This window comes from Mustela erminea, chromosome 1 (genome assembly GCF_009829155.1).
Source record: "Mustela erminea isolate mMusErm1 chromosome 1, mMusErm1.Pri, whole genome shotgun sequence".
NCBI classification, from domain to species: domain Eukaryota; kingdom Metazoa; phylum Chordata; class Mammalia; order Carnivora; family Mustelidae; genus Mustela; species Mustela erminea.
In genome coordinates this window covers 132,339,778-132,365,978 of record NC_045614.1, presented here as the reverse complement: position 1 = coordinate 132,365,978, position 26,201 = coordinate 132,339,778, and positions in this window count along the sequence as shown.

Sequence of the window (26,201 nt, the reverse complement as noted above, 5' to 3'; positions counted from 1 at the left end):
GAAAAAATTATCAGGACAGAGATAATCATTTTAAGGTATTAGTATATGTATATGTATATGCATATATATAGAGAGAGAATGTACATATATATGTATCTACTTAGTTTGTATATATACATTACCTGTACATATAGATACATGTATGTGCATGATACATATAAATAATAGTCTGTACATATAGACTCTGTATGTTCTATATAATATACACAGATATATAAATACAATTATATAAACATACATTAAAGATTATACACACACACACACAATCATTATATTCACCATTTTGTAAACTGTAAATCTCACATTTGCAGCTTAGTAGTTATTTCATCTTATTACCCAAATGTTTATTGGATATCTTTATATGCCAGGCAATTTAATACTCATTTAATTAATAATTAATTCATTTATTTTTTCAATACTATTTCAGTACCAATTAAGTACCAGTCCTATCATATGTCTTGGAAATACAACAGTGATTACAAACAGCAAGTCTGTCATTAGTGTGTGGTAGTATAGACAATAGGTCAGCAAACTTCTGCTAGAGACCAGATAGTAAATATTTTAGGTTTTGTGGCCCATTTGGTCTCTGCTGTAACATTCAACTTTGCTGTTGTAACATGACAGTAGCCAAAACAAACAAACAAAAACACTACATTAACGAATGAGCATGGCTATTTCCAATAAAACTTTATGTACAGAAACAGATAGAGGGCTAAATTTGGTCCATAGCCACAGTTTGCCAATGTCTTGTATAGACTGAGTATTAGTACTTAACAAAGTTTTAACAAATAAGAGAAGACAGTTCATGCAAAAAAAATGTAAAGCGAAAACTAAAAAGTGAAAAAGAATTGTATCAATATCTCAAGAAAAAGTATACCATAAAAAGGGAAAAAAGAAATGAAGTGTTCATGTGTCGTGAGTAAAAGAATTAAAAATTTGGAATTTATTGCATCATCAGACAGTGAAACAAATTTGATTTGGTAAATCTGTAACATACCATAAGTCAACCTCTGTTACTTTAGTGAAGAATGTTTTTCTTCACTTTCCTGTAGTTATATATTTTTCACTTAAAACCCTAATTAATGTTATCTAATTTCATTAAATGATGAGGATGCAAAGATTTAATCTTTGAAACCAAATATAATTATCAAATATTGAAAAATAATAGTGAGACATCCTTATAATTACTCTTAAGTACTTTTTCTGTGTATAGAGAAATAGAAAATCTCATCTGTTGTCTTGTGTAGATAAATGATGTTTTTCTCATGAGCTAGGGAAAATTATCACATTTGCCCAGGTGTTTCTCATATTATTACAGAAATGAGTAGTGCCATTACCAGACTTCATACTTTCTCTTTTTAATAGCCTAAGTACATTGATCAATTTTGGAGTTGTGATATCTGCTGTAAAACATTTCTTTTTTACTTATTTGATTGCTACTTTTTCTCTCTTAGTTTTACTCCCCTTCTACAGAATAAGATTTCCTTTCCTCTTTCTTTTTGAATATTTTCTTATTAATCCCTCATCTTCATGTTTAGTCATATTTGTATTGCTTTTTAAAGACTATTTAATCCATAATTCAACTCTTACAAATTAAAAATTGAAGAACCAAGAGAGTGGTCTCCTCTCCAATCAAAAGTACCACTGTCATATTTTTGGAGGCCATGGAAGTGAAATCTCCAACACACTAGTTTTGCCTTAGGTGACCTCTTTTGTTGCAAACTATAGATGGTGAAGATATCCACGTTTAGGGTGTCTAGTGTGTATATGACTGTACTAATCATGCAGTGACACTTACTTTAGATTGCCTGACACAGGACACGTGGGATTTTAGTTTGCAAAGACTTTTTCCTGACAGCTTACTATTGTTCTGTAATTTTCCTCAGAAATATATTACTATTTACATAATATGCCCAATCACAAAGGCTACCAGACAAGCCTCAAGCAAGGTTCTTGACTCTGGAAAAAGAAGGACTTTGACAGTCTGAGAAGACTATAGAGCAGGATATTATAGGGTCATCATTGCCTCCTGTAGCTCCTGACAAACATTCTGTACTCTAGAGTACTGGGAATGCTATTACACATAACTTTGCTTTCTATCTCAATGGAGAGTGGGGTGAGCAGTCCTGTGCAAGGTAGACCTCTAGATAGAAAAGTACAGAGCAATCTGTTCTTTCAGCAATTTGTGTTTTTCAGAACCTTTTATTTTCAGTCTTTTTGGGAAAATATAGTTGCTTAGAAGAATCTTCAATAGCTTTCCTTCTTGTAATACATTGTTTCCCAAATTAAATTCTGTAACTGAAGTATCATCACAGGATTTCAGATCGTGAATGCTACTTTCTGTTGTCTTTCTACTAAAATGTCATAATTGAATGCTAACCCTTACTTCCTTGAATAGCTAAATTTAAAAAGTCCATTTACTTTAAACAAGTGGACACATGCACGGAGATAAAGGTAGAGTATTAGTTTAGTATTTTTCTCCCTGTGATATTTAAAATCCAGTAACATACACTTCCATGAGCTAACTGTATAGGAAGGAAATGGCATAAGTTGCAGGAAAGAAAAACCTGTATCATAAAAATAATTCAAAACCAATTATTTAAAAGTATCTTAGCAAGGAAATACCAACTTTAGCATTGCAAACTATCTAAGGTGGAAAATGGTATATTTGTAAGTATGTGTTTAAATGAAGTCTCACCCTAACAAAATGGCCTACCTACGGCCATGTTAACATCAGAATGTTGCATATGCCTTGTACCATTCTGCTGGCATTCTTCTCTTCTTCATATTCTCCAAATACTCCATGAAAACCTTCTTCCCATTCCTTCACATAACTTCACAAAGGGAAAGACAAAGCATGGAACAGTGATAATCATATGAATGGAGTGTGAAGCAATATGTTCTTCCTCTTGAGGTCATGGTCTGGTCCTCTTTGCAGGAGATTGGTACTCAATAAGATATGGATTTGTTAGACTGGACTAATTAATTATGTCTTCTCTTTATCTCCACTATTATATTTTGCAATCTTCTGCATGTTACTAATATTTCACTCTTGAAATCCTCAGTGTCCTTAAATCATATTCATGTTCAGACACCTGAATCAGAAATAATTTAAAACTTGATGCATTCATTTTTTTTAAATAAAATATCTAGCATGGGTAATTTAATTCAGAAATGACCTCTAGAAACCCAAATATAAGGGAAAGATTATGACTGGGTGAGGCAGGAAGATGACCGACAAAATTGTATTAATAAGCAAGTCACCACTGGGTGACAAAGTTTAATCCCACTAAGAATTTGGAAAGCCAGTGTGGAACACATTCTTCGGATACATCACCCAAAGAAGCCAGAGTATTTATTTGCCACTTCCTGTCAGTCATTGGTTAAATAGTGTGGTGTTAATTCCACAGGAATTCTGGCTTCCATTTATATGGACAATTTGGGATCCAGTTGCCAAAAACAAAAACAAAACAAAACAAAACAAAACAAAAAACTTTCAGGCAAAGGTATGCATGCAGCCACCATCAGTTGGAATTCCAATTGAGGTACCTAGAAATAATGACCAAGGGGATAGGTATTCAGCACTGACAACATCCACTATAAGCCCTTAGTACCGGTTAATGCCATTTTAATATATTTTAACATTTTTTAAAAGATGTATTTATTTATTTGAGAGAAAAAGAGAAAGAGAGAGTAGGGAAGGGGGCAGAGGGAGAGAATCTCCAACCAGACTCCCTGTTGAGGGCCAAACCCAAGGTAGACCCATGAGATCATGACCTGAACCAAAACCAAGAGTCTCATGCTCAGCCAACTGAGCCACCCAGGTACCCCTATCATAACATTCCTAAGCAAACACACTGCCTTCAAGGTAAATAGATAACTGGATTGCATCAAAAACTGCACTGACATGAAAACAAAAAAATCTGTATCTGAGGTCCATACTAAGAAAACACAGGAAAAGTTATATACATCCTTTGTCCCCAACTTCTCCACTTAATGAGGGTGGTTTTACCATCTTGCTCCTTGATGAAAATGTATGCAGAAATGTCTGAGATTGAAAGAAAAATAAAAAGATAAAAAAGATAATTTCTATTAAACAATTTAAAAAGAACAAAACACCCAAGAACATTACTGGGCCATTATTTAACTTAGATTTTTGAAAGGCTATTGTAAAGCTAGTAAAAGATTGTGATTAGAATTATTGGCCAAATTATAGATGATTTTTAAGTAAGGCATCAAATGTATTTGATAAATTATGTTTCCTTTGATCCATGGACATTTTGATATCTGGATTCATCTTAAGATGTAAACAATCACTAAAGATAGACTCAGCATGTTGCTAAAATTGATATCTCTAATTTGCATCACAGCATGCAACAGTCATGATAATTAAGCCAACTGATATTATCACTTATGATTGCTTCTTGTCAGAAACTGTGGTATATTTCCCATTGAGTGGGAGTGAGGCTGAGTGAATTAAGCTTAGTGCTAGAATTATTTCTCTTTTAGGTGAAATTCATCAAAACCAACAGCGAGATTCAAAATGACCAGTAATAAAAGTAGGAAGAGAGATGATTGTCTATAAAGCTCAATTTAATGGGACTGGACCCACAGAGAATATAACCACCTAGCGAATTAGGTCAAATTAAAAAAAAGAATGGTCTCCATATATTCTATTAACAAAAACGAAACAAAAGGAAAAAAATACATTTCAGTCATTTTAGATTAGCATCTATTCTTTTTTTCTGGTTAAAAATGTTAGTATTTTTTTTTTAATAAAATTGACACATGCACATATTAAAACCTTAAAGAGAATAGGAAATTCTCCCACTTCTAAATCTAGCCCAGATTGCAGAGGACAGTCTACAGTTTCTGGTGCAATTCCTTAAATGGTGACTTGCTGACTTGAAAAGCGTATGTATTTAAATTTTGTATTGCCATGTAAATGGTCTCAATTGTTTAATACCATTCACAAGTACTGTAAGTTCTTGCTTTTCTACACTTCCATTAGTATTATTTCTGCCTTACTGTTTTGCCTATTTAGTAGGTGAAAAAAAGAGACTGATGCTTTAATTTTTATTCTTCAATGGTAGGCGATGTTAAACATTTAGTGTTTAGAAACCTCATTTTAGTGTTTTGATTTTGAATCACCTGTTCAATTTTTCTTTTTTATAAGATGTGGAGCTGTTTTATTTTTCTGACTGGAATCACATTTAGCAACTTTTAGAATACAGTTATCACAGTAATTGATAAAATTAAGTGTTTATCTACTGTAAGGCATCTACCTTCCATTTCTTTGAATTGCCAGAGAAATAAAAACAATATATGTCATTAAGTCTTGTACACAAATATTCTTAGTAGTAATATTAGCCAAAAACTAGAAACAACGCAGATATCCACCAATTGGTAACTAAGTTGTAGTCTATCACTACGATGGAGTACTACTAAGTGATTTGGGGGAAAAAAAAGGAACATTAACACATGAAACAACATTGAAGAAAGAATGAAGTTGAACACAGAAAATTATATGCTGTATGATTGCACTTAGAGGAAATTTTAGAAAAGGCAACAATAGCGTGGTTGAACATAGTTCAGTTGTTGTGGGTTAGGGCTTAGGGAGTTTACTGAAAAAGGCAATGAGGGGATGTTTTATCATGATGCAGCTCTTCTGTATTGGGTAGTGCAGACTATATGATTAGATAAACTTAGCAAATCCATTAAACATTAAACAATATACTTAAAGAGTGATTATTGAATGGATATTATACATATTATACCTGTTCATATTTTTAATTTACTTATATATTACATATATTTGGCTTTTATTTATTTGTGGAAAACTTTTGAATATTGATCCACTAGAAGGAAGTAGTATTCTCTGTGCTCTACATAACAGTTCTAGACCACTGAACCTGCTTCCTTCCACAAAATGTTTTATTATTTTTAGTAGCTTTACATATAAAAAAATATGCTTATGTATGCCGTAAGGTACTTTAATCCTTGTCATATCTATAAAGTAATCAGACTATTGATAGTACCATCTCAATTTCAGAGTTGAAGAAATGGAACCCTAGGATGTTCAATGACATGTTCAAATCTCATAACAGAAATGAAACCCCTGACTTCTTTCAACATTTTTTGCAGCTACACAAATCCATTGTCTCTTTTACTAATAGACTATTTTTAAATCCATTATCATGAACCTGAATTTTTTACTATTATGTTTTTATTATTGAATGCATCCTAATTAATGAAAAAACAGGTGAACTCCCTAGAAATTCTTTCCACAATCTGCTTTACTAGTTTAACATTTCAATACTCCCATCATTGGCCATAGACTTATATAAAACTGACTCAGCTGTTTTCCATACAACTGCAGGTTTGCTACCAAAGTCAGTGTACACAATATTTCAGCTTTCTGGAATGGCCTTAAATATTTTATGCTAACTATTGCCAAATTATTACTCACCCTGGTTTCATTTCCTCCTCCTCAAGGAATACTTTCATGATATTCTGATCAAATCAAGGTCAGATTTTTTCATCCTGAGTTCCCATAAACTTTACAGTATTTTTATATAAAAAAGTAAGCTGATTGCTTGAGTGTCTGTCATAATCTTTCAAATAATGTTCATAAAACTATATTCACATACTATTAATACACAGTTTGACAACAGAATGTATCTATACATAAATTCATGCAGTTAGTTGGTGTTGCTCGCAGGTGTCAATAATTATTGGCAAGATGGGAGTTGAAGAAATTCAGGGGAACTCTTTTTGAACTAAAAAAAAATGATTTAAAATTTAAGAGCAGAAATAAGAAAAGATAAAGAAATGGAAACTGAGTAGATAATTTAAAATGTAAAGATGGATATTATCATCCAGAGCCAGGTTAAGATTTGGAACATAGCAAAACATAAACTTTCCTAATATTTCCAGAATTTTACTGTCTGCCACTCATGCCAGGTTCAATATTTATGTCTTATCAGAGCAACAGAGAGTTGAAGACCCTAAGGAAAAAATACAGAAAGCCAAATAGTGGGTTTGTTAATTAGCTATGCAAGGTTAGGAGGTGGAAAGGAGTTTAAAAAAAAAAAAAAAAAGATGATGGAAGAACATCTAAGACAGAAAAGAAGAAAGGGAAAAGTAAAAGGCAAACAGGCAGAGGAAAACATTATATTAACCTACGTGTGGAGGTCAAGAGATTGTTAAAGGTGCGCATACAATAAAATAAACAGTAGCTGGACTGGACCAGTAGCACACTTAATGATTTGTGACTTTATATAATTCCATGGTACAAGTCTCGGGACCATAGAGGTGCCTGTGTCCAGATACTGCCCTAAGAATAGTCTAGGGTTTGCATAAACTCTTCCGGAATTTTTCTTTCATTCTGTATTGTAGGTTGTACCTGACATACCTAACTGGATTATCACAAAGGTAATGGTTAGACCATTTTATTTACACATATCTCCATATCTACTCATCTAACAGTTTATCAAATTATGATGTTTCATGTACTGGGTTTTCTAAAGATTATTTCATTTCACTTATTCTTTTGAGTCATTTTTTAAAAATTAAAATTAAAATTACACATGTATTTTAATTTCTGCTTAAATTATATAACATTAAGTTTTACACAAGGATTAATGCACAAATAAAAAATGGCTAGTATTCTATATTGCTATTTAGGAGGTTATTAATATGGCAGATAAACAAAAAAAGTTCTATAGATATCACTTTTAATAATCCCATAGCTGCTTCAATTATGCTATAAAGTGTAGAAATACTGCCAGTTAACTTTAAAAGACATAATGATAGAGGAAATGGATTTATAACTGCTACAAATTATTTTTAATAAAAAAATTGCCTTGGGTTCACCTTTTTTAATCCCATATACTTTGGGATTCTTATGTTCCTTAAAAGGAGTATTATAAATGACTGTACAGAAACATTACATCTGATTTTGTGTTAGAGAATTGAAATAGTATGTGATCGTGGCTAAGCAAGAGCTTTATAGCAGTAGCAAATAGTTACATGATTACTGAAGTATAGCTGTCACTGGAAATAGAAACCTGCAAGAAGCCTATCATAAAAGTAGCAATTTCAGATTCACTAGTGTTTAAAATTAAAGTTTAGTAATTCATTGTGGATATATCTTCTTAACAGCTTTGGGAAAGTTTCTTTCACTTAGCATTTTCATAGTATCCTACCCTTCAAAATGAAAATATGGTTATTTAAGATCATTAAGAGGGTATTTATAAGACTATATAATGAGACACCTTGAAATTTTTGCATTATGGAAAATTGTTAGTTTTTATTTATTGTTAACACGCTATTTGTAATTCATTGAGAGATGCACCATGTTATTGTAGGTTAACTAATTTGACCAATAGTTGTATTTTTCCCTCTTCTGGTGAACCTGATAAGAGATGAGGCAAACCATCAAGTAAAATGTTTGATGAAAAATAAATGTCTATTTAAATAATTTTACATAAATTTATATGACATTATATTGTCTGAAGAAGTGGAGATGAGAAGGAGATTTAAGAAATTGGATACTAACAAAAAAAGTTGAAAAAGAAATATTTGAGTTTTTTACATTTTGTTCATTTAACATGAAATGCATTTGGATGTATATATCCATTAAGATGTATGTAAAATATTGTGGAGGGACATTACAGAATTTGCATGAACCAAAAAAAAGAAAAAAATAAACTTCAGAGAAATTGATAAAACTGACCAGAGTTTGAGACAAATTAGACAAACAAGGAAGGTATTGAACAGAAATAAAGAATTCAGATCAAGAAGATTTAAGAGAGAAGATAAACAGTTTGGGACTTAATACTATTTTATCAAAACAATATTTTAATATGGTTCTATGAAAGCCTTGAAGTAGAGCACTTTCCTAGGCAACACTGAATATAAAAGCATAAGCCTCACATAATAAGAGCATATTTTCCAAAGTTAAAGTTCCAAAACCTTTTTAAAAACTTAAGATCTCATTGTTATTTGGGCACCTGGGTGGTTCATTTGGTTAAACTCCTGCCTTTGGTTCAGGTCATAATCCCAGAATCCTGGGATCCAGACCAACGTGGGGCTCCCTGATCAGTGGGGAGTCGGGGAGTCTCCTTTTCCCTCTGTCTCTGCCTCTCCCCCAACTTGTGCTCCTTCTGTCTCTCTCTCTGAAATAAAAAGATTTCATTGTTACAAGAATAAGAAACTTTGTGAAATATGTTCATGGCATTGGTTTCCAGGTGCTTTTATAGATAATGCTGTAAGTAACCTAAAATGTTTTATGTATGTTAACCAAATAGGGTAGATCATACATGTTTTCATATTTCAATTAATATAGGTAGAAATATACATATAAAGAACAAATGTCATAATTTAGTGCTTATTAGTATAAGATTATTGTTCACATCTGACTGAAAAGGAATATTTCACTAGAAATTACCTCTTTTTTTGTGAGAGTGCAGATTATTCTTTAGGACTATTAGTTTAATTTCACATAAAAACAAGAGGAAAGGGAAAGGCAAAAAAATCTGCATATAGAAATTAAGTTATTGAAAATGTGAAATAATATTTTAAAATAGGCAAATCTAGTCCAATAAATCTTTTCATTGTTATCCATTATCTCATTCTTCTACAGCATGCATTCCTGCCCTAAACAGCAACCTTTCTAAATGTCCTGTGGTCTAACATATCCAGAACTTCCATTTATCGTGTTACTGAAGCTTGGAGGACCCTTCAAACACATTTCCCCATTAATCCCACAAGTGTGATTCCCACATTTCTGAATTATATATATCAAAAAGATTGAAGGAAAAGTCAAAAAGAAATCTTAAAATTGAGATAAGATGAAAATACCAAGAAGTAAAATGTTTTTGTTAAGTACAGCTCCACTCTTACGACTTGATTCTAGGGGTTCCTGGGTGGCTCAGTGGATTAAGAGACTGCCTTCCACTTGGGTCATGATCCTGGAGTCCTGGGATCAAGTCCTGCATTGGACTCCCTGCTCATCAGGGACTCTACTTCTCCCTCTGACCCTCTCCCTTCTCATACTCTCTCTCTCTCTCTCAAGTAAATAAATTTTACAAATCTTAAAAAAAAAAAAAAGACTTTAGGCAAATAAAATATATATCTACAAAAAGACTCATGCATGAATGCACATTGTAGCACAGTTCAGATATCCAAAACACAACAACAACAGCAACAACAACAAAACAAAACCCCAAAGTAACAACAAAAAGACCCAAACCCAGAAATAATCCAAATGTCCATCTGAAGGAGAATGGAAAATCATATTACGTTTTTTCCACACAAGAAAATAAAATGCCAATCAACAATGAAAGGACCAAACTCCTAATGCATACAAAAATTTGGATGAATATCACAGAAATTACATTACTGTAAAAAGTCATATAAGAAAGGTACATATTGTGGCACTTGGGTGACTCAGATGGTTAAATGTCTTCCTTTGGCTCAGCTCATGATCCCAGGGTCCTGGGATTGAGTCCTACGTGGTTCTCCCTCTTCCTCTACTGTTCCCCCTGCTTGTGATCTCTTGCTATATTCTGTCAAATAAATAAAATCTTTTTTAAAATGTAAATATGATATTATTCCTTTTTATGTGAAGTTCTAAAACAGACACAACCAACCTGTGTAAAAATATTCAGAAACAATTGAAGGTAGTTGATTAAGAATGGTTTTGAGAGGGGCGCCTGGGTGGCTCAGTGGGTTAAGCCACTGCCTTCAGCTCAGGTCATGATCTCAGGGTCCTGGGATCGAGTCCCGTATCGGGCTCTCTGCTCAGCAGGGAGCCTGCTTCCCTCTCTCTCTCTGCCTGCCTCTCCATCTATTATCTATTTGTGATTTCTCTCTGTCAAATAAATACATAAAGTCTTAAAAAAAAAAAAAAGAATGGTTTTGAGAGAACTTTCTAGAGATGGAAATGTTCTATATATTGATAGTGTATGAGGTGCAAAACTAAGTACTCATCAAATATTAAATTATACATTTAAGATGTATAAAATAAAAATACATAAATATTACTTTGAAAATAAGTATAAAAATATTGAATTTTATTTAGTATCTTTACTTTTTCTGCAGTATAAAGTTGGCAAAACTGAAAGTATTTTCTGTATAATTAAGTTATTTAGATAGTTAATTATTATATGGAAAAATAATAGGAAACAGAGAAGAGTTAAAAATACAGAAAACGAGAAAAGTAGGATGTACTCCATGGATTGGAATTAGAGTTTATCCATATGAACTCATTGCATACACAAACGCACACGCACACACACACACACACACACACACTCGGTGAAAGACAATTCTCCATGAGTGCCCTGTGTTTTTGCTCATTTTCCAAGAAAACCTATTAAACTATTAAACGTATTAAACCTATTAAACTATTAAAAGTATTTTTTCCAGATGGTTTATGGCATCCAGTTTGGGCTAATGAACATAGTACCTCTGAGACAGAGGACAGATCTGCTTCTCCAACAGAGTAGTAAAGTCTCATTCCAGGGCAGTTTGGGCAGATTTGCCAGCAACTCCCTTCCAATATTGTAAGTTTCCTTGGGTCATATTTCCTCAGTTGTCACACAAAACTTACTGTGTAGACAGCATCCACATAGACCCATCTCCAGATTATCCCTGTGGAGTTTGGGGGCAACAGGAAGAGATGGGACCATGAAGCTACTGATGCCTGTGTGCCCTTCTGAATAAAGTCTTCTGATCCAGGAACTCCGTGACTTTTGTCTGCATCTATGACCTTGTTCAGACTAACTTCTTAAAGTGCAACTAGAGTAGTATTTCAAAACTTACATTCTGGTAACACCCATTTATTTTCTGAATTTTTCTGATAAGAGGGCTTAAAATTAAGGACCTAAGATATTCTTGACCAAACCTAGCATGCATATCTTGGTCTCTGAATACCATTTAACACTAAAAGAAAACAAAGTTTCTTTAAGAATGTACTGTTCAATGCTGTTCAATGCTGGGGCAGGTGTAGAGAAAGGAAATGCTAAAGAATAATGGTGGCAAATCTTAACCAAGTGATCATATTAAACATCACCAACTTTGGGACAAACCGGTATCACTTGCTTCCTGATATGATACATTGAGAAGGACACATCACATTAGTACTATTCCTACCTTAACTGTACAACCTGAATCTAATCATGAGGAAACATCACTGAGGAACATCCTGCAACATAAATAGAACCTGTGTTCTTCAGAAATGTAAAGGTCACAAATGACACAGAACTCTGAGGAAACATTCCAGTTTATAAGAAACAAAAGAGACCTCCCAAATAATTGCAAAGCATGATCTTTGTAAGAGGATATTTAATTTAACCATGGACACCAAATGAACATGTATCAGAATTACCCATTATGCAGTGGATATTGATGACCTGCCAAGTCACAGTGCCTAATGAGCCAGAAGCAGATGGAAGTGCTACGACTAGGGTCAAGTGTAAACAAGACCAGAGGGCATGAACAAGCTGTGTGAGTTGGTAGTCAAGACCTCCATATAAATACACCCTGTGCCATCTGGGGTGTTCCATCTGGGCTGAAGATGGAAGAAAAGCCCGAGCTAGGTCGTTGAGGACTACGCCAAAGATGGACAGTGACTGCCTCACAAACACATTCAGGGATGGTCCTGAAAGACACTGGGGAGGGAAAACTTTTGTGCTGGGAATGATGAGAGCAGTGCACCCATCATCCACTTGGGACAAAGTGGCCTGAGGTGAAATATATTTACATTCCTTGATAGTGACAAAAAGCCTTGCCTGGTCAGGGGCCTGGAAATAATGAAAGAAAAAGAATTCTTGAAAGAATTGTTGTTGTACAACATGTGTTGGAGAGGATGTGGAGAAAGGGGAACCCTCTTACACTGTTGTTGGGAATGCAAGTTGGTGCAGCCACTTTGGAGAACAGTGTGGAGATTCTTCAAGAAATTAAAAATAGAGCTTCCCTATGACCCTGCAATTGCACTACTGGGTATTTACCCCAAAGATACAGATGTAGTGAAAAGAAGAACCATCTGTACCCCAATGTTTATAGCAGCAATGGCCATGGTCGCCAAACTGTGGAAAGAACCAAGGTGCCCTTCAATGGACAAATGGATAAGGAAGATGTGGTCCATATATACTATGGAGTATTATGCCTCCATCAGAAAGAATGTATACCCAATTTTTGTAGCAACATGGACGGGACTGGAAGAGATTATGCTGAGTGAAATAAGTCAAGCAGAGAGAGTCAATTATCATATGGTTTCACTTATTTATGGAGCATAACAAATAACATGGGGGACAAGGGGAGATGGAGAGGAGAAGGTAGTTGAGGGAAATTGGAAGGGGAGGTGAACCATGAGAGACTATGAACTCTGAAAAACAATCTGAGGGTTTTGAAGGGGTGGGGGGTGGGAGGCTGGGGGAACCAGGTGGTGGGTATTAGAGAGGGCATGGATTGCGTGGAGCACTGGGTGTGGTGCAAAAACAATGAATACTGTTACGCTGAAAAGAAATAAAAAATTTAAAAAAAAAACCTAGAATATCAGATGAAAAGACAATCTAGGGTAAATCATGAGTATGCATATATGAGAGTGGGCACAAAGTATGAAAATTTTGTTAGCACATATTCATGTCTAAAAAATATTAACCACCCAGGAAGGTCTAGATAACCACATAGAGTAGAGGTCAGTAAATCTTTCCTGTAATGGACAAAATCATAAATATCTTGGGGTTTGAGGTTCACATAGGATTGTTATCACATAGTCATATCATTTTTGGGTGTTTTCTGTTTTGAGCCCTTTGAAATATCAAAACCAAGCATGTGTATGAGCACTCAAGCCTACGCATCCATAGTCCATCTGCAGCCCTAAAAATAGTCATGTTTTTCCACCACATACACCTAAGAATGTGGACTCAGGTAGTGTCATGAAATCCCTAGTAGTGTTATGCAAGCCTTAGACCAGAACTTCGAGTTCTTTGGGTAGGAAGCCAGGTGCCAGGTATCTAGAACATAGACTACAAGTAGGGGTATTAGTACCAGGTGCTCCTCATCTTATGGAAGGTGTATAGCTGTAAGAGGGCCTGAATGGAATTTTTTTAAGCACAAAACCTAGGTCAGCAACACTTTTGCTGAGACCCAAGATGCTAATGTGCCCAAAATTAAGCTTTGGGCATGATGGCCTTAAAGTTTTCTCACTTGCCCAAACTTCAGATAGCCTTCTTTCTGGGTAAGCTGCAGGCCTCCTTTTTCTTAGAGCATTTGCTCTAAGAAAATTTGGAGTTGCAAATTCTTTCTTTGCTCCTCTGAAATGTAAATATCTCAGTCTCTTGTTTTATAACCCAGGAATGTCTTTTTTTAAAGTCTTGGGAATCATCCCTTTGAAATGCAGTCATCTAGGGAGATAGGGCCTCTTTCCCTGTTCTCTGTGAGAGGGTAGGGTCCTAACTTCAATAAAGCAACAGTTAGCAAACATACATGGCTTAATCAGATTGACCAGCCTACCCTCCAATGTGTTCTTGTACTTTTTCATCAGCTTATTCCAGCTTTTAAAATTCCCTCTGCCTGTCCTTTCAGAGGAATTGAGTTCCACTACTGGAAGGATCTTGAATGCATTTCCTTGCTTGTTTAACTCTGTCAGGTGCAGTTTTCTTTGACACCTGCCACTTGAGTATGTGTAAGAAAAGGAACAAATCACAAGGATTGATTTGAGAAACCTGAGGAAGAGGGGCTGCTTTCACCTAAAATCGGCCAACCAGATCACCAAAAGTTAAGTGTTTAGGCCAGCCAGATTTCCTACATTCCTGTGCTCCCTTCCTCTTCTATGCTCAGTTGTCTAAAACTAATAGTTAGAAGAGTAAATAGTAGACAAGGGGAACCTGCCCATTCTTTCTCTTAAGCAAGCTCCACCAGTCAGCGCTCCTCATTTCACACACACACACACACACACACACACACACACGTGTGCACGCGCACACACAAGTTATATATCAAGACTATTCCCAAGTTCACCAGAAGAAAAAGTCTTAGAAAGATTTTGAAGGAATTCAGAAAATACCTGGCATAACTTTTTCCTAACGGTTTTATAATACATAACAAGTGTATCTTAATTTCAGAATTGTCAGTCTTAATTGCATTATTAATAACATTTTAAGTACCCTCAGGAGAAAGAGTTTGTAAACATTATAGATTTTCACAAGGGTGACACTTTATTATAATTTTAATTACTTGGGAGATACTTATAGACAGAGCTATCATAAAGCTGAGCCTCAGGGCTGTGGGACAGGAGCTAAAACTCTTCTATCAGATTTTTTTGGTCAACATCAACATGAAATAAACAAATGAGATCTAAGCAACATTGTGCAGCACACAAAGACCTTTCCCAGGTGGCTTATCTCTCCCATGGTACATAATCTTTCCATCTCCTGTTTTTGCAACAACTACCACCATCCCCTCCAATTAAAATAAATTGTTTTAGAAATTGGAAATTTTATTTTATTTTTATTTTTTTGCCAAGCATTTTTTTTTAATTTTTATAAACATATGTTTTTATCCCCAGGGGTACAGGTCTGTGAAAAAAAAGAAAAAAAGAAAAAAGAAAAAGAAATTGGAAATTTTAAGATTCAGCTTATTATTTTTAATAAAATATCTTAAAAAGTATTATATTTTTCACTGAAAATTATTGCAAGCATCTGGGAGCAGAGATAGAGATTTTTTAAAGGAAAAATGGATGTCTGCTGTCCCAGAAATAATATTATGTGCATGCCTGACCCTGTAGGTATACCTACTTTAATCTACTTTGGTTTTTCAAGGGGATCAGATGAAAGGCCTAACTCTCTTCATCTGACCCATGGTGCTCAGTTCTGTTGATGAGGATAAGTCTATCCGGCATCTGCCTGCTTTTTATCATCCTCCTATCACTTTTTTTCCTCCTTTTCCTGAGCAAAGTCCTTTGCCAGTATCTACCTCAAGTACCAGAGCTTAGCGGTACTGTGTTTCCTCTCACGGTACTCTGGAGCAAGGAGCAGATGGAATCCCCTGGGAAGATCATAGGGCATGGGGTCTTTAAATGGAAAAGAAATAAATTTTGTTCAGTCTCATAAGTTACTAAAATATCAAGTCACATTTAACTTTAAATCAGCATTATCCTATTGTTTTTCAGATTCTTCAGAATATGCATATTTCAGAATATATATATTTCTTTTTTTTAGAATATACATATTTCATATGTAATATGAAAGTAAATTTAATTAAAATTAATTTAATCTCTTAACAAAATCTACAAATGTCACTTTCAATTGGTAGACTATCACACATATTTTTGTTAAATTATAAGTAAATTGGTTTCATCTATAAATGAGTAAGTTTACTAATATTTACTTTGAAAATTTTAATGAATGATTTTATGTAATTTTACATTTGAAATTAGTCTTATAAATTGCTTATAGAATATGAAAAAGTGAAAAATCTGTAAGATGAGACAGTAAACTTATGTAATAATATATATATTTAAATTGTGCAGAAAAATTAGTATGTATTTGTTGAGAAATAAATTTAAGAACAAATAAAATATACAAGTTTACATTTCAGAATGGCTAAGTCAGGAAAGAGTCCTCTAACCATCATTATTCTACTAGGATGTAGCATCTGACTGTCACAAGGATGAATTTAGCTAGATGTCAAAAGAGCAAGGGGCAGCTAATGGTATATCATAAAATCATGGGTCAAATGTGAGTCAAGGCAATTCTGTAGTACAGATCATGCGATGATTGAGAGAACATACAGTAAACGTATAAATAAGATTGCAGGTAGGCTGAAAAACATGGGATTATTTATGGACAAATAATCCTAATTGTAATAAACTATAAACAATTGATCATTTAATCTCAGCAAAAGCATGACTAAATATTTTTCATTTTTATCTCATTAAATTCTCACATCAAATTTATAATTAAACCATCAAAGAAACTGAAACTGAGGGAATTTAAATAAGCACCCATGTTCCCAGAATAGATTTGAAGCTAGAATTTATCCTACTTATTTAACTACCCAGTATGTATTTATAACTGTGAAATTCTACTCCTTTCTTCCTTCTGCACTGTACTGTCTGCACTACTGTAGGGACTGATTCCCTAATGTTGCATATTCCATGCATCTTGGTAGAACAAAGGAAAATGAACATAATCCCAACTATTTAATATCTACATATTTTATAGTTTGGGAAAATGAATTTGTACTAATGACTTCAATTCAATTCAATGTGTTGTTTTCCTGTTTTTCCTGCCATGAATGTGGTTGAATTCATTGCTGCCCACGTATCACATAAATTCCTGCAGCTGAACGTGGCTAGAGTGATAAACACAGGAGCCTGCTGGATGGTCACCATTTAAACTTAAAATTACCAAATTCAAAAGTTGATACTGCCTTAGAATCATGACAGTTTCCTAGTCTTTTCCTACCCTATTCTTCGAGATAAATTTATAGCTTCCTTTTTATTTTTTTCTTTTTTCAGATTTCCATCATCTCTTTTCGCCTGTTGCTCAGCTGAAAATTTTGTTCTTATTCCACAGAGGGGAAAAAAAGAAAGAATTATTAGGAAGTTTTTCTCAAATACTACTTTATCTAATAATTTGCTTCTATTTGCTTTCACGTCTAACTTCTTATTAGTTTGGATGAATTTTCCAAATTCCTATCCAAAACAACCCTTCCATATTTTGTGTAAGATTATATATGTATATGTGTGTATATGTATTTAAATGCAACAGCCCAGCAACTTTTCCTCTCTCTCCCACATTATGAATATCCGCTCTGCTTCCTGGATCAATATGATCAGCATACAAACATGTTTTGACTCTTTCCCTTAAAAAAAAGCACACATCTAGTGTTGAATCACTAAATTCTACTACTGAAATTAATATTACACTATATGTTAACTAATTGACATTTAAATAAAAACTAAAAAAAAAAAAAAAAAAGCCACTCTCAGTGCTACCTCATTTCTCCTTTCTTTAGTCATTCTTTGTTGAATATCAAGCATTGGTCCTTGTCATTACACAGAAACTGATCTCCATTTTTCCGTGTCCATTGGTTAATTCTTACTCTGCAACTTGATTTAGCAGTATCTGAATTAGTAGTTCAGTCTTTTCCCCTTGAAGCTCTTTTCTTAGCTAACAGAATTTTACACTATCTTTGTTTAACTTCTAATTCATTGGGTGCTTTTCTTTCTCATCTGTTGATTCCTCCTAATTATCAACACTGGAGTATTCTAGAACTCAGTCCTCAGACTTCTGCATTTCTCTTATTCTCAGTTATGGAAGGAGAAGTCACTCAGCCATAAAAAAAAGAATGAAATCCTGTCATTTGCAATGACGTGGATGGAGTTAGAGTATAATTTTTTTTTCCTTTACAATTCCTTTTATTCTTTTTTTTTTGTTAACATAAAATGATTTTTTCCTTTTTTATCGCATAGCATTTTTTAGTTATTATTTTCAGTTAGCCCACATATCATTAGTTTTTGATGTAGTATTTAATGATTCATTAGTTGCATATAACACCCAGTGCTCAACACTACACATGCCTTTCTCAATATCCATCCCTTTACATCATCCCTTCACCCCCCTCCCTTCTGTCACCCTCAGTTTGCTTCCTGGAGTCCAGAATCTCTCCTGGTTTGTCTCTCTCTGATTTCTTCCCATTCAGTTTTCCCTCTCTTCACTTGTGGTCCTCCATGCTATTCCTTATGTTCCACACCATCAGTTATTGTATCCTGTCTTGTTAATTTTTACCATTCTAACTGGTGTAAGGTGGTATCTCATTGTGCTTTTGATTTGTAGTTCCCTGATGGTTAGTGATGTTTTCCACATCTCTGTTAGCCATTTGTATGTCTTATTTGGAGAAGTGTCTTTTCATGTCTTCTGCCCATTTCTTGATTATTTGTTTTTTGAGTGTTGAGTCTGTTAAGTTCTTTATAGACCTTGGAGACTAGCCCCTTATCTGTAGTGTCTTTTGTAAATACCTTCTCCCATTCTGTGGGTTGTCTCATATTTTTGTTGACTATTTCCTTTGCTGTGCAAAAGCTTTTTGTCTTGATGAAGTCCCAATAGTTCATGTTTGCTTTTGTTTCCCTTGCCTTTACAGACATGTCTTGAAACAGGTCACTGTGGCAATGTTGAAGAGGTTACTGCCGTGTTCTCCTCTAGGATTTTGATGGATTCCTGTCTCACATTAAGGCCTTTCATCCATTTTGAGTTTATTTTTTTGCATGGTAAAACAGAATGATCCAGTTTCATTCTTTGAGTGTGGGTGTCTAATTTTCCCAACACCATTTATTGAAGAGGCTGTCTTTTTTTCCATTGGAAATTCTTTCCTGATCTGTCAAAGATTAGTTGACCATAGAGTTGAGGATCCATTTCTAGGTTCTCTATCCTGTTCCATTGATCTATGTATAATTCTAAGTGAAATAAGTCAGAGAAAGACAAATGCCATATGATTCCACTCATGTTTGAATTTTAGAAACAAAAGAAACAAGCAAAAGAAAAAGAGAGAGAGGGAGGCAAGCCAAGAAATAGACTCTTAACTATAGAGGACAAACTGATGGTGTTTTTTTGGTTTGTTTGTTTGTTTGTTTTCCTAGAAGGGAGGTCGGTGGGCAGATGGTTGAGATAGGTGATGGGGATTAAGGAGTGCACTTGGGAAGAGCACAAGGTGATGTATGGAAGTGTTGAATCACTATATCGTACACCTAAAACTATTATTACACTGTATGTTAACTAGATTAAAAAAAAACTTTAAAAAGTAAAATGGGATATTTACATGATCAATAGTAGATTATATATAAACTTTAAAGACCCTTAGTATCAATGGAAGGGAAAATAAATCAACTCAGAATTATTAGAGTTAATCAATTACCAACTATATTATTGAAGCTGTATTTAATGATTTCTCTGGAATTAAAAGTTAGATTTAAATAGTTAATATTGATATTTCTTATTTAACTTACTTAACTGGATACTATTTTTTGGCTTCTAGGATCCTATCTAAACAGATGCATGGTGTAGAATTCAGATACTATAAAAACATTCACTCAAATATATACACCAGCGTATCTATATTACTTTATTTTCTGTATCATTTTTAAAGTAGAATTAAATTAAATATTTTGAAAATGTAACTTTAAGAGTGTTTAAATAAAATTTTAACACCTCCCCCAGTATACAGAAAGTTAAAATAAAGCATTTGTTAATATACTCAAACACCCTCAAAGTAAGTTCTGGGTTGGCCTGAATTTAAATTATCTAATTAGACTTGGGTTGAGCTGAATTTGAGTTATCTAATTAGGCATTTATATAAACATAAAGCGAGATAATTAGAAATATATTTGGAAAAGATAAACTTGTTTTTTTTCCCCTAGAAATCTCTCCAACCATACTATGTATTCATTGAGAAGACATTTGTGAAATCTAAAGAACATGACAAATAGTCTCAAATTGAATGCCATGTGGAAGACTAAGAAATTATATACACACTTCTGTCAATATTATATATATACTTAAGTGTCATAATAAACATATGTAAATAACAGACATTATACATTGATTATGAAAAACCAACATTATATTATTTTTTTTTAAAGATTTTTATTTATTTATTTATTTGACAGAGATCACAAGTAGGCAGAGAAGCAGGCAGAGAGAGAGGAGGAAGCAGGCTCCCTGCTGAGCAGAGAGCCCGATGCGGAGCTCGATCCCAGGACCCTGGGATCACGACCAGAGCCGAAGGCAGAGGCTTAACCCACTGAGCCACCCAGGTGCCCCCCAACATTATATTAGATTAATCATGCATTTACAACATGCTGCTTATTTGGCTTCTTTTTAACTAATGCTTCTCACATGACTTTATAATAAGTCAGTTCTTTATATTCAATCTCTATGACTAAGTTTTCATAAATTAATTTCATAAACTTTATCCCATCTAGATTAAACTTTTTCTATTACTTTAGCTTATTAAAAAACCTTACACATAAATCTACTAGTCTACATAACTTCTCCTTACTCTATATTAATCACATATTTGATAACCTTATCCTTTTTATTATAACCTACCATAAGGTAAAACAATTTAATAGGAAACTGTCAAAGAAAGGCCACCAGTGAATATCATAAGCAAAGTTTGTCTAGACAAAAGTTTTAATTGGATCTACTCAAAGATTGAAACCTAGTTAATTATACAATTTTCTAGCTTGAGGTTCTCCTGTCTATAAGCAAGCTACTTTATAATCAATGATCCTATCTAAAATGAAATACGAACTAGTGGGCATAACTTTTTCTTTAATGAACAATAGGTTACCTATTTTTTTTTCTAAGTGCTTATACACTATACATTTATTCAGGCATCCATTCATTCAGATACATATTTACTACCTCCTGTCTGTGAACTCTGCTCTAAATACACATGAGGTCCTACTATTATATAATTTATCTTCTAAACTACAGGTGGTAGATAGAAATATTTTGAACATAATAATCACACTCTCAATTTTCTTTTTGAAAAAAAAAAGTTTATTTATTCTTTTTAGAGAGAGACAGAAACAGGGAGAAAGCAGGGGGAGGGGCAGAGGGAGAATCTCAAGCTGACACCTGACTGAGCATGTAGCCCCTTGTGGGGCTCAATTGCTGGACCCTGAAATCATGACCTCAGTGGAAATCGAGTCTGCCACATACCCACCTGAGCCATCTAGACGCCTCACTCTCAATTGTCTTGATAAGGAATCTTAATATTAATTTGGACAAATTTATTGGTTTACAGGCTTTTTATTTTCCCTAACATCATGTTTTTTTTTCTATGAAATAAAGTTTTTCATTTCTTTACAATACTTTTAACTCTGGATTATTTATATGAGTTTTGTATTTCTCCAAACAGGAAAGACACGAAAATTTTTTTTTTTTTTTTCATGAAAGTAAGAGAGGCTCAGTCAGTTAAGCATTTAATTCTTCAATTTTAACTCAGGTCAAGATCAGGTCCATGAGATTGAGCCCTGCCTCAGGCTGCGTGCCAGTTGTGGAACCTGCTTAAGATTCTTCTTCTTCTTCTTTTTTTTTTTTTTTTTTCCTTCCCCCTAAGGGAATGTTTTTATTTTGGCTATCATATTTTTAACTTTCATGACTTCTTCTTCTTTTCTTTTTTAATTTTTTTTATTATTTTATATTAGTCACCATACAATACATCATTTGTTTTTGATGTAGTGTTCCAAGATTCATTGTTTGCATAAAACAATGGTTGCTCCATGCAATATGTATCCTCTTTAATACCCATCACCAGGCTCACCCATCCTCCCAATCCTCTCCCCTATAAAATACTCAGTTTGATTCCTGGAGTCCATAATCTCTCATGGTTCATCTCCCCCTCTGATTCTCCACCACCTTCATTTTTCCCTTCTTTCTCCTGATGTCCTCTGTGTTATTCCTTATGTTCCACAAATAAGTGAAACCATATGATAATTGACTTTCTCCATTTGGCTTATTTCACTTAGCATAATTAATCTCCCTCATTTCCAGCCATGTTGGGTATTCATCTTTTCTGATAGATTAGTAATATTTCATTGTATATATAAACCACATTTTCTTCATCCATTCATCTGCTGAAGGGCATCTCAGCTTCTTCCAAGTTTTGGCTATTGTGGACCTTGCTTTATGAACATTGGGGTGCAGGTGCCCCTTCTTATCACTACATCTGTATCTTTGGGGTAAATAAATAGTAGGTAATTACTGGGTCATAGGGTAGCTCTATTTTTAACATATTGAGGAACCTCCACATTGTTTTCCAGAGTGGCTATATCAACCTGTATTCTCACCAGCAGTATAAGATATTTCCCCTTTCTCCACAACCTCTCCAACATTTGTTGTTACTTGTCCTGTCAATTTTTGCCATTCTAACTGATGTAAGGTGGTATCTCAATGTGGTTTTGATTTGAATTTTCTTGATGGAATGATGTTGAATATTTTTTCATGGTCTGTTAGCCATTTGCATGTCTTCTTTGGAGAAGTGTCTGTTCATGTCTTCTGCCCATTTCTTGACTTGATTATTTGTTTTTTGGAGTGTTGAGTTTGATAAGTTCTTTATAGGTCTCGGATAATAGCCCTTTACCTGTAGTATCATTTGCAAATATCTTCTCCCATTCCGCTGATTGTCTCTTAGTTTTGTTGACTATTTCCTTTGCTGTGCAGAAGCTTTTTATCTTGATGAAGTCCCAAAAGTTCATTTTCACTTTTGTTTCCCTTGCCCTTGGAGACATGTTTTGAAAAAGTTGCTGTGGCCAATGTTGAAGAGGTTACTGCCTATATTCTCCTCTAGGATTTTGATGGATTCCTGTCTTAAATTGAGGTCTTTCACTAAAAATTTTGAGTTTAACTTTGTGTTTGGTTTAAGAAAATGGTCAAGTTTGATTCTTCTGTATATAGCTGCCCAATTTTCCCAGCACCATTTATTGAAGAGACTGTCTTTTTTTCCATTAGATTTTTTTTTTTTTTTCTGTTTTGTGGAGATTAGTTGACCATAGCACTGAGGGTCCATATTTGGGCTCTCTGTTCTGTTCCATTGATCTATGTGTCTGTTTTTGTTCCAGTAACATGCTGTCTTGGTGATCACAGCTTTTTAATATAGCTTGAAATCAGGCAACGTGATGACATCAGTTTTGTTTTTCTTTTTCAATATTTCCTTTTTGATTTGGAGTCTTTTCTCTTTTCATACAAATTTTAGGATTGATTTTTCCAGCACACTGAAAAATGTCATTGGTGGGTGCCTGGGTGGCTCAGCTATTAAGTGGCTGCCTTCTGCTCAGGTCATGATCCCAGGTTCCTGGGATCAAGCCCTGCATTGGAATCTCCCTGCTCTGTGGGAAGCCTGCTTCTCACTCTCCCACTCCCTCTGCTTGTTTTTTCTCTCTCACTGTATCCCTATCTATCAAATAAATAAATAAAATCTTTTTTAAAAAATGCCATTAGTATTTTGATCAGGATGGTGTTGAAAGTATAGATTGCTCTGGGTAGCATAAACATTTTAAAAATGTTTATTCCTCCAATCCATGAGCACGGAATGTTTTTCCATCGTTTTGTGACTTCTTAAATTTCCTTTATAAGTGTCCTGTAGTTTCTAGAGTATAGATCCTTTACCTTTTTGGTTAAGTTTATTCTAAAGTATCTGAAGTTTTTTGGTGCTATTGTAAATGGAATCGATTCCCTACTTCCCTATTTCTGTAGTTACATTGTTAGTGCATAGGAAAGCAGCTGATTTCTGTGCATTGATTTTGTATCCTGCCACATTACTGAATTGCTGTATGAGTTCTAGTAATTCGGGGTGGAGTCTTTTGGGTGTTCCACATAAAAAGTATCATGTCATCTGCGACGAGAGAGAGTTTTGACTTCTTATTTGCCAATATGAATATCTTTTATTTCTCTTTGTTCTCAGATTGCTGTTGCTAGGACTTCTAGTACTAAGTTGAATAATAGTAGTGAGAGTGGGCAACCTAAGATGTTACAGATCTTAAGGGAAAGGTTCTCAGCTTTTCCTCATTGAGAATGATATTCACTGTGGGTTTTTCATAGATGGTTTTTATGAAATTGAGGAATGTTCCCTCTATCCCTATACTCTGAAGAGATTTAATCAGGAAAAGATGCTGTATTTTGCCAAATGCTTTTTCTGCATTAATTGAGAGGACCAGGTAGTTCCTGTCTCTTTAATTCATGTGTTCTATCACATTGATTGATTTGCAAATGTTGAACCACCCTTGCATCCCAGGGATAAAATCGACCTGGTTGTGATGGATAATCCTTTTAATATACTATTGGATTCTAGTAGGTAGGATCTTGTTGAGAATTTTGGCATTCATATTCATCAGGGATATTGGTCTGTAAGTCTCCTTTTTGATGGTGTCTTCACCAGGTTTCGGGATAAAGGTGATGCTAGCCTCATAGAATGAGTTTGAAAGTTTTCCTTCCGTTACCATTTTTTGAAACAGCTTCTAGAGAATAGGTGTTATTTCTTTTTTGAATGTTTGGTAGAATTCTCCAGGGAATCCATCAGGCCCTGGACCCTATTAGTTTTTGATCACTCTTTCAATCTCATTACTAGTTATTGGTCTATTCATGTTGTCAATTTCTTCCTGTTTCAGTCTTGGTAGTTTATAGGTTTCCAGGAAGGTATTCATTTCTTCCAGGTTGCTTAATTAATTGGCATATATTTGTTGATAATAATTTCTAATAACTTTTTCTCTTTCTTTGATGTTAGTCATAATCTTTCCCTTTCATTAATAATTTTATTAATTTGGGTCCTTTTTCTTTTCTTTAGGATAAGTCTGGCCAGTGGATTATCGATCTTATTAATTCTTTCAGAGAACAAGTTTCTAGTTTTGTTGTTCTGCTCTACTACATTTCTGGTTTCCAATTCATTGATCTCTGCTTTAATCTTAATTATTTATTTTTTTATGTATGGCTTAGGCTTTATTTGTTGTTCTTTCTCCAGTGCTTTTAAGGTGTAAAGTTAATTTGTGTATTTAGGATTTTTTCATTTGGGGGTGGTGAGGCCTGGATGGCTATGTACTTCCTCTTTAGGGCTGCATTTGCTGTATTCCATAGGTTTTGGACCAATGTGTTTTCATTCTCTTTGGTTTTCATTAATTGTTTAAGTTTTTCTTTGATTTCCCGGTTAACCCAAACATTCTTGAATGGGATGGTCTTTAGCTTCCAAGGGTTTGCATTTCTTCCAAACTTCTTCTTGTAACTGAGTTCCAATTTCATAGCATTATGGTCTGAGAATATACAGGGAATAATCTCAATCTTTTTATATTGGTTAAGACCTGATTTTTGACTCAGTATGTTGTCTATTCTGGATAAAGTTCCATGTGCGTTTGAGAAGAATGAGAATGCTGTTGTTTTAGTGTGGGATGTTCTTTCTATATCTGTGAGGTCCATTTGGTTCAGTGTGCCATTCAAAGCTTTTGTTTCTTTGTTGATTTTCTTCTTAGATCATCTGTCTGTTATTGAGAGTGAAGTGTTGAGATGTCCTACTCTAAGCATATTATTATCAATATATCTTTTTATTTTGGTTAACAGTTTGCATATTTAGTTGGCCGCTCCCATGTTGAGGGCATAGATATTGACAATTGTTAGGTCCTCTTGGTGGATAGACCC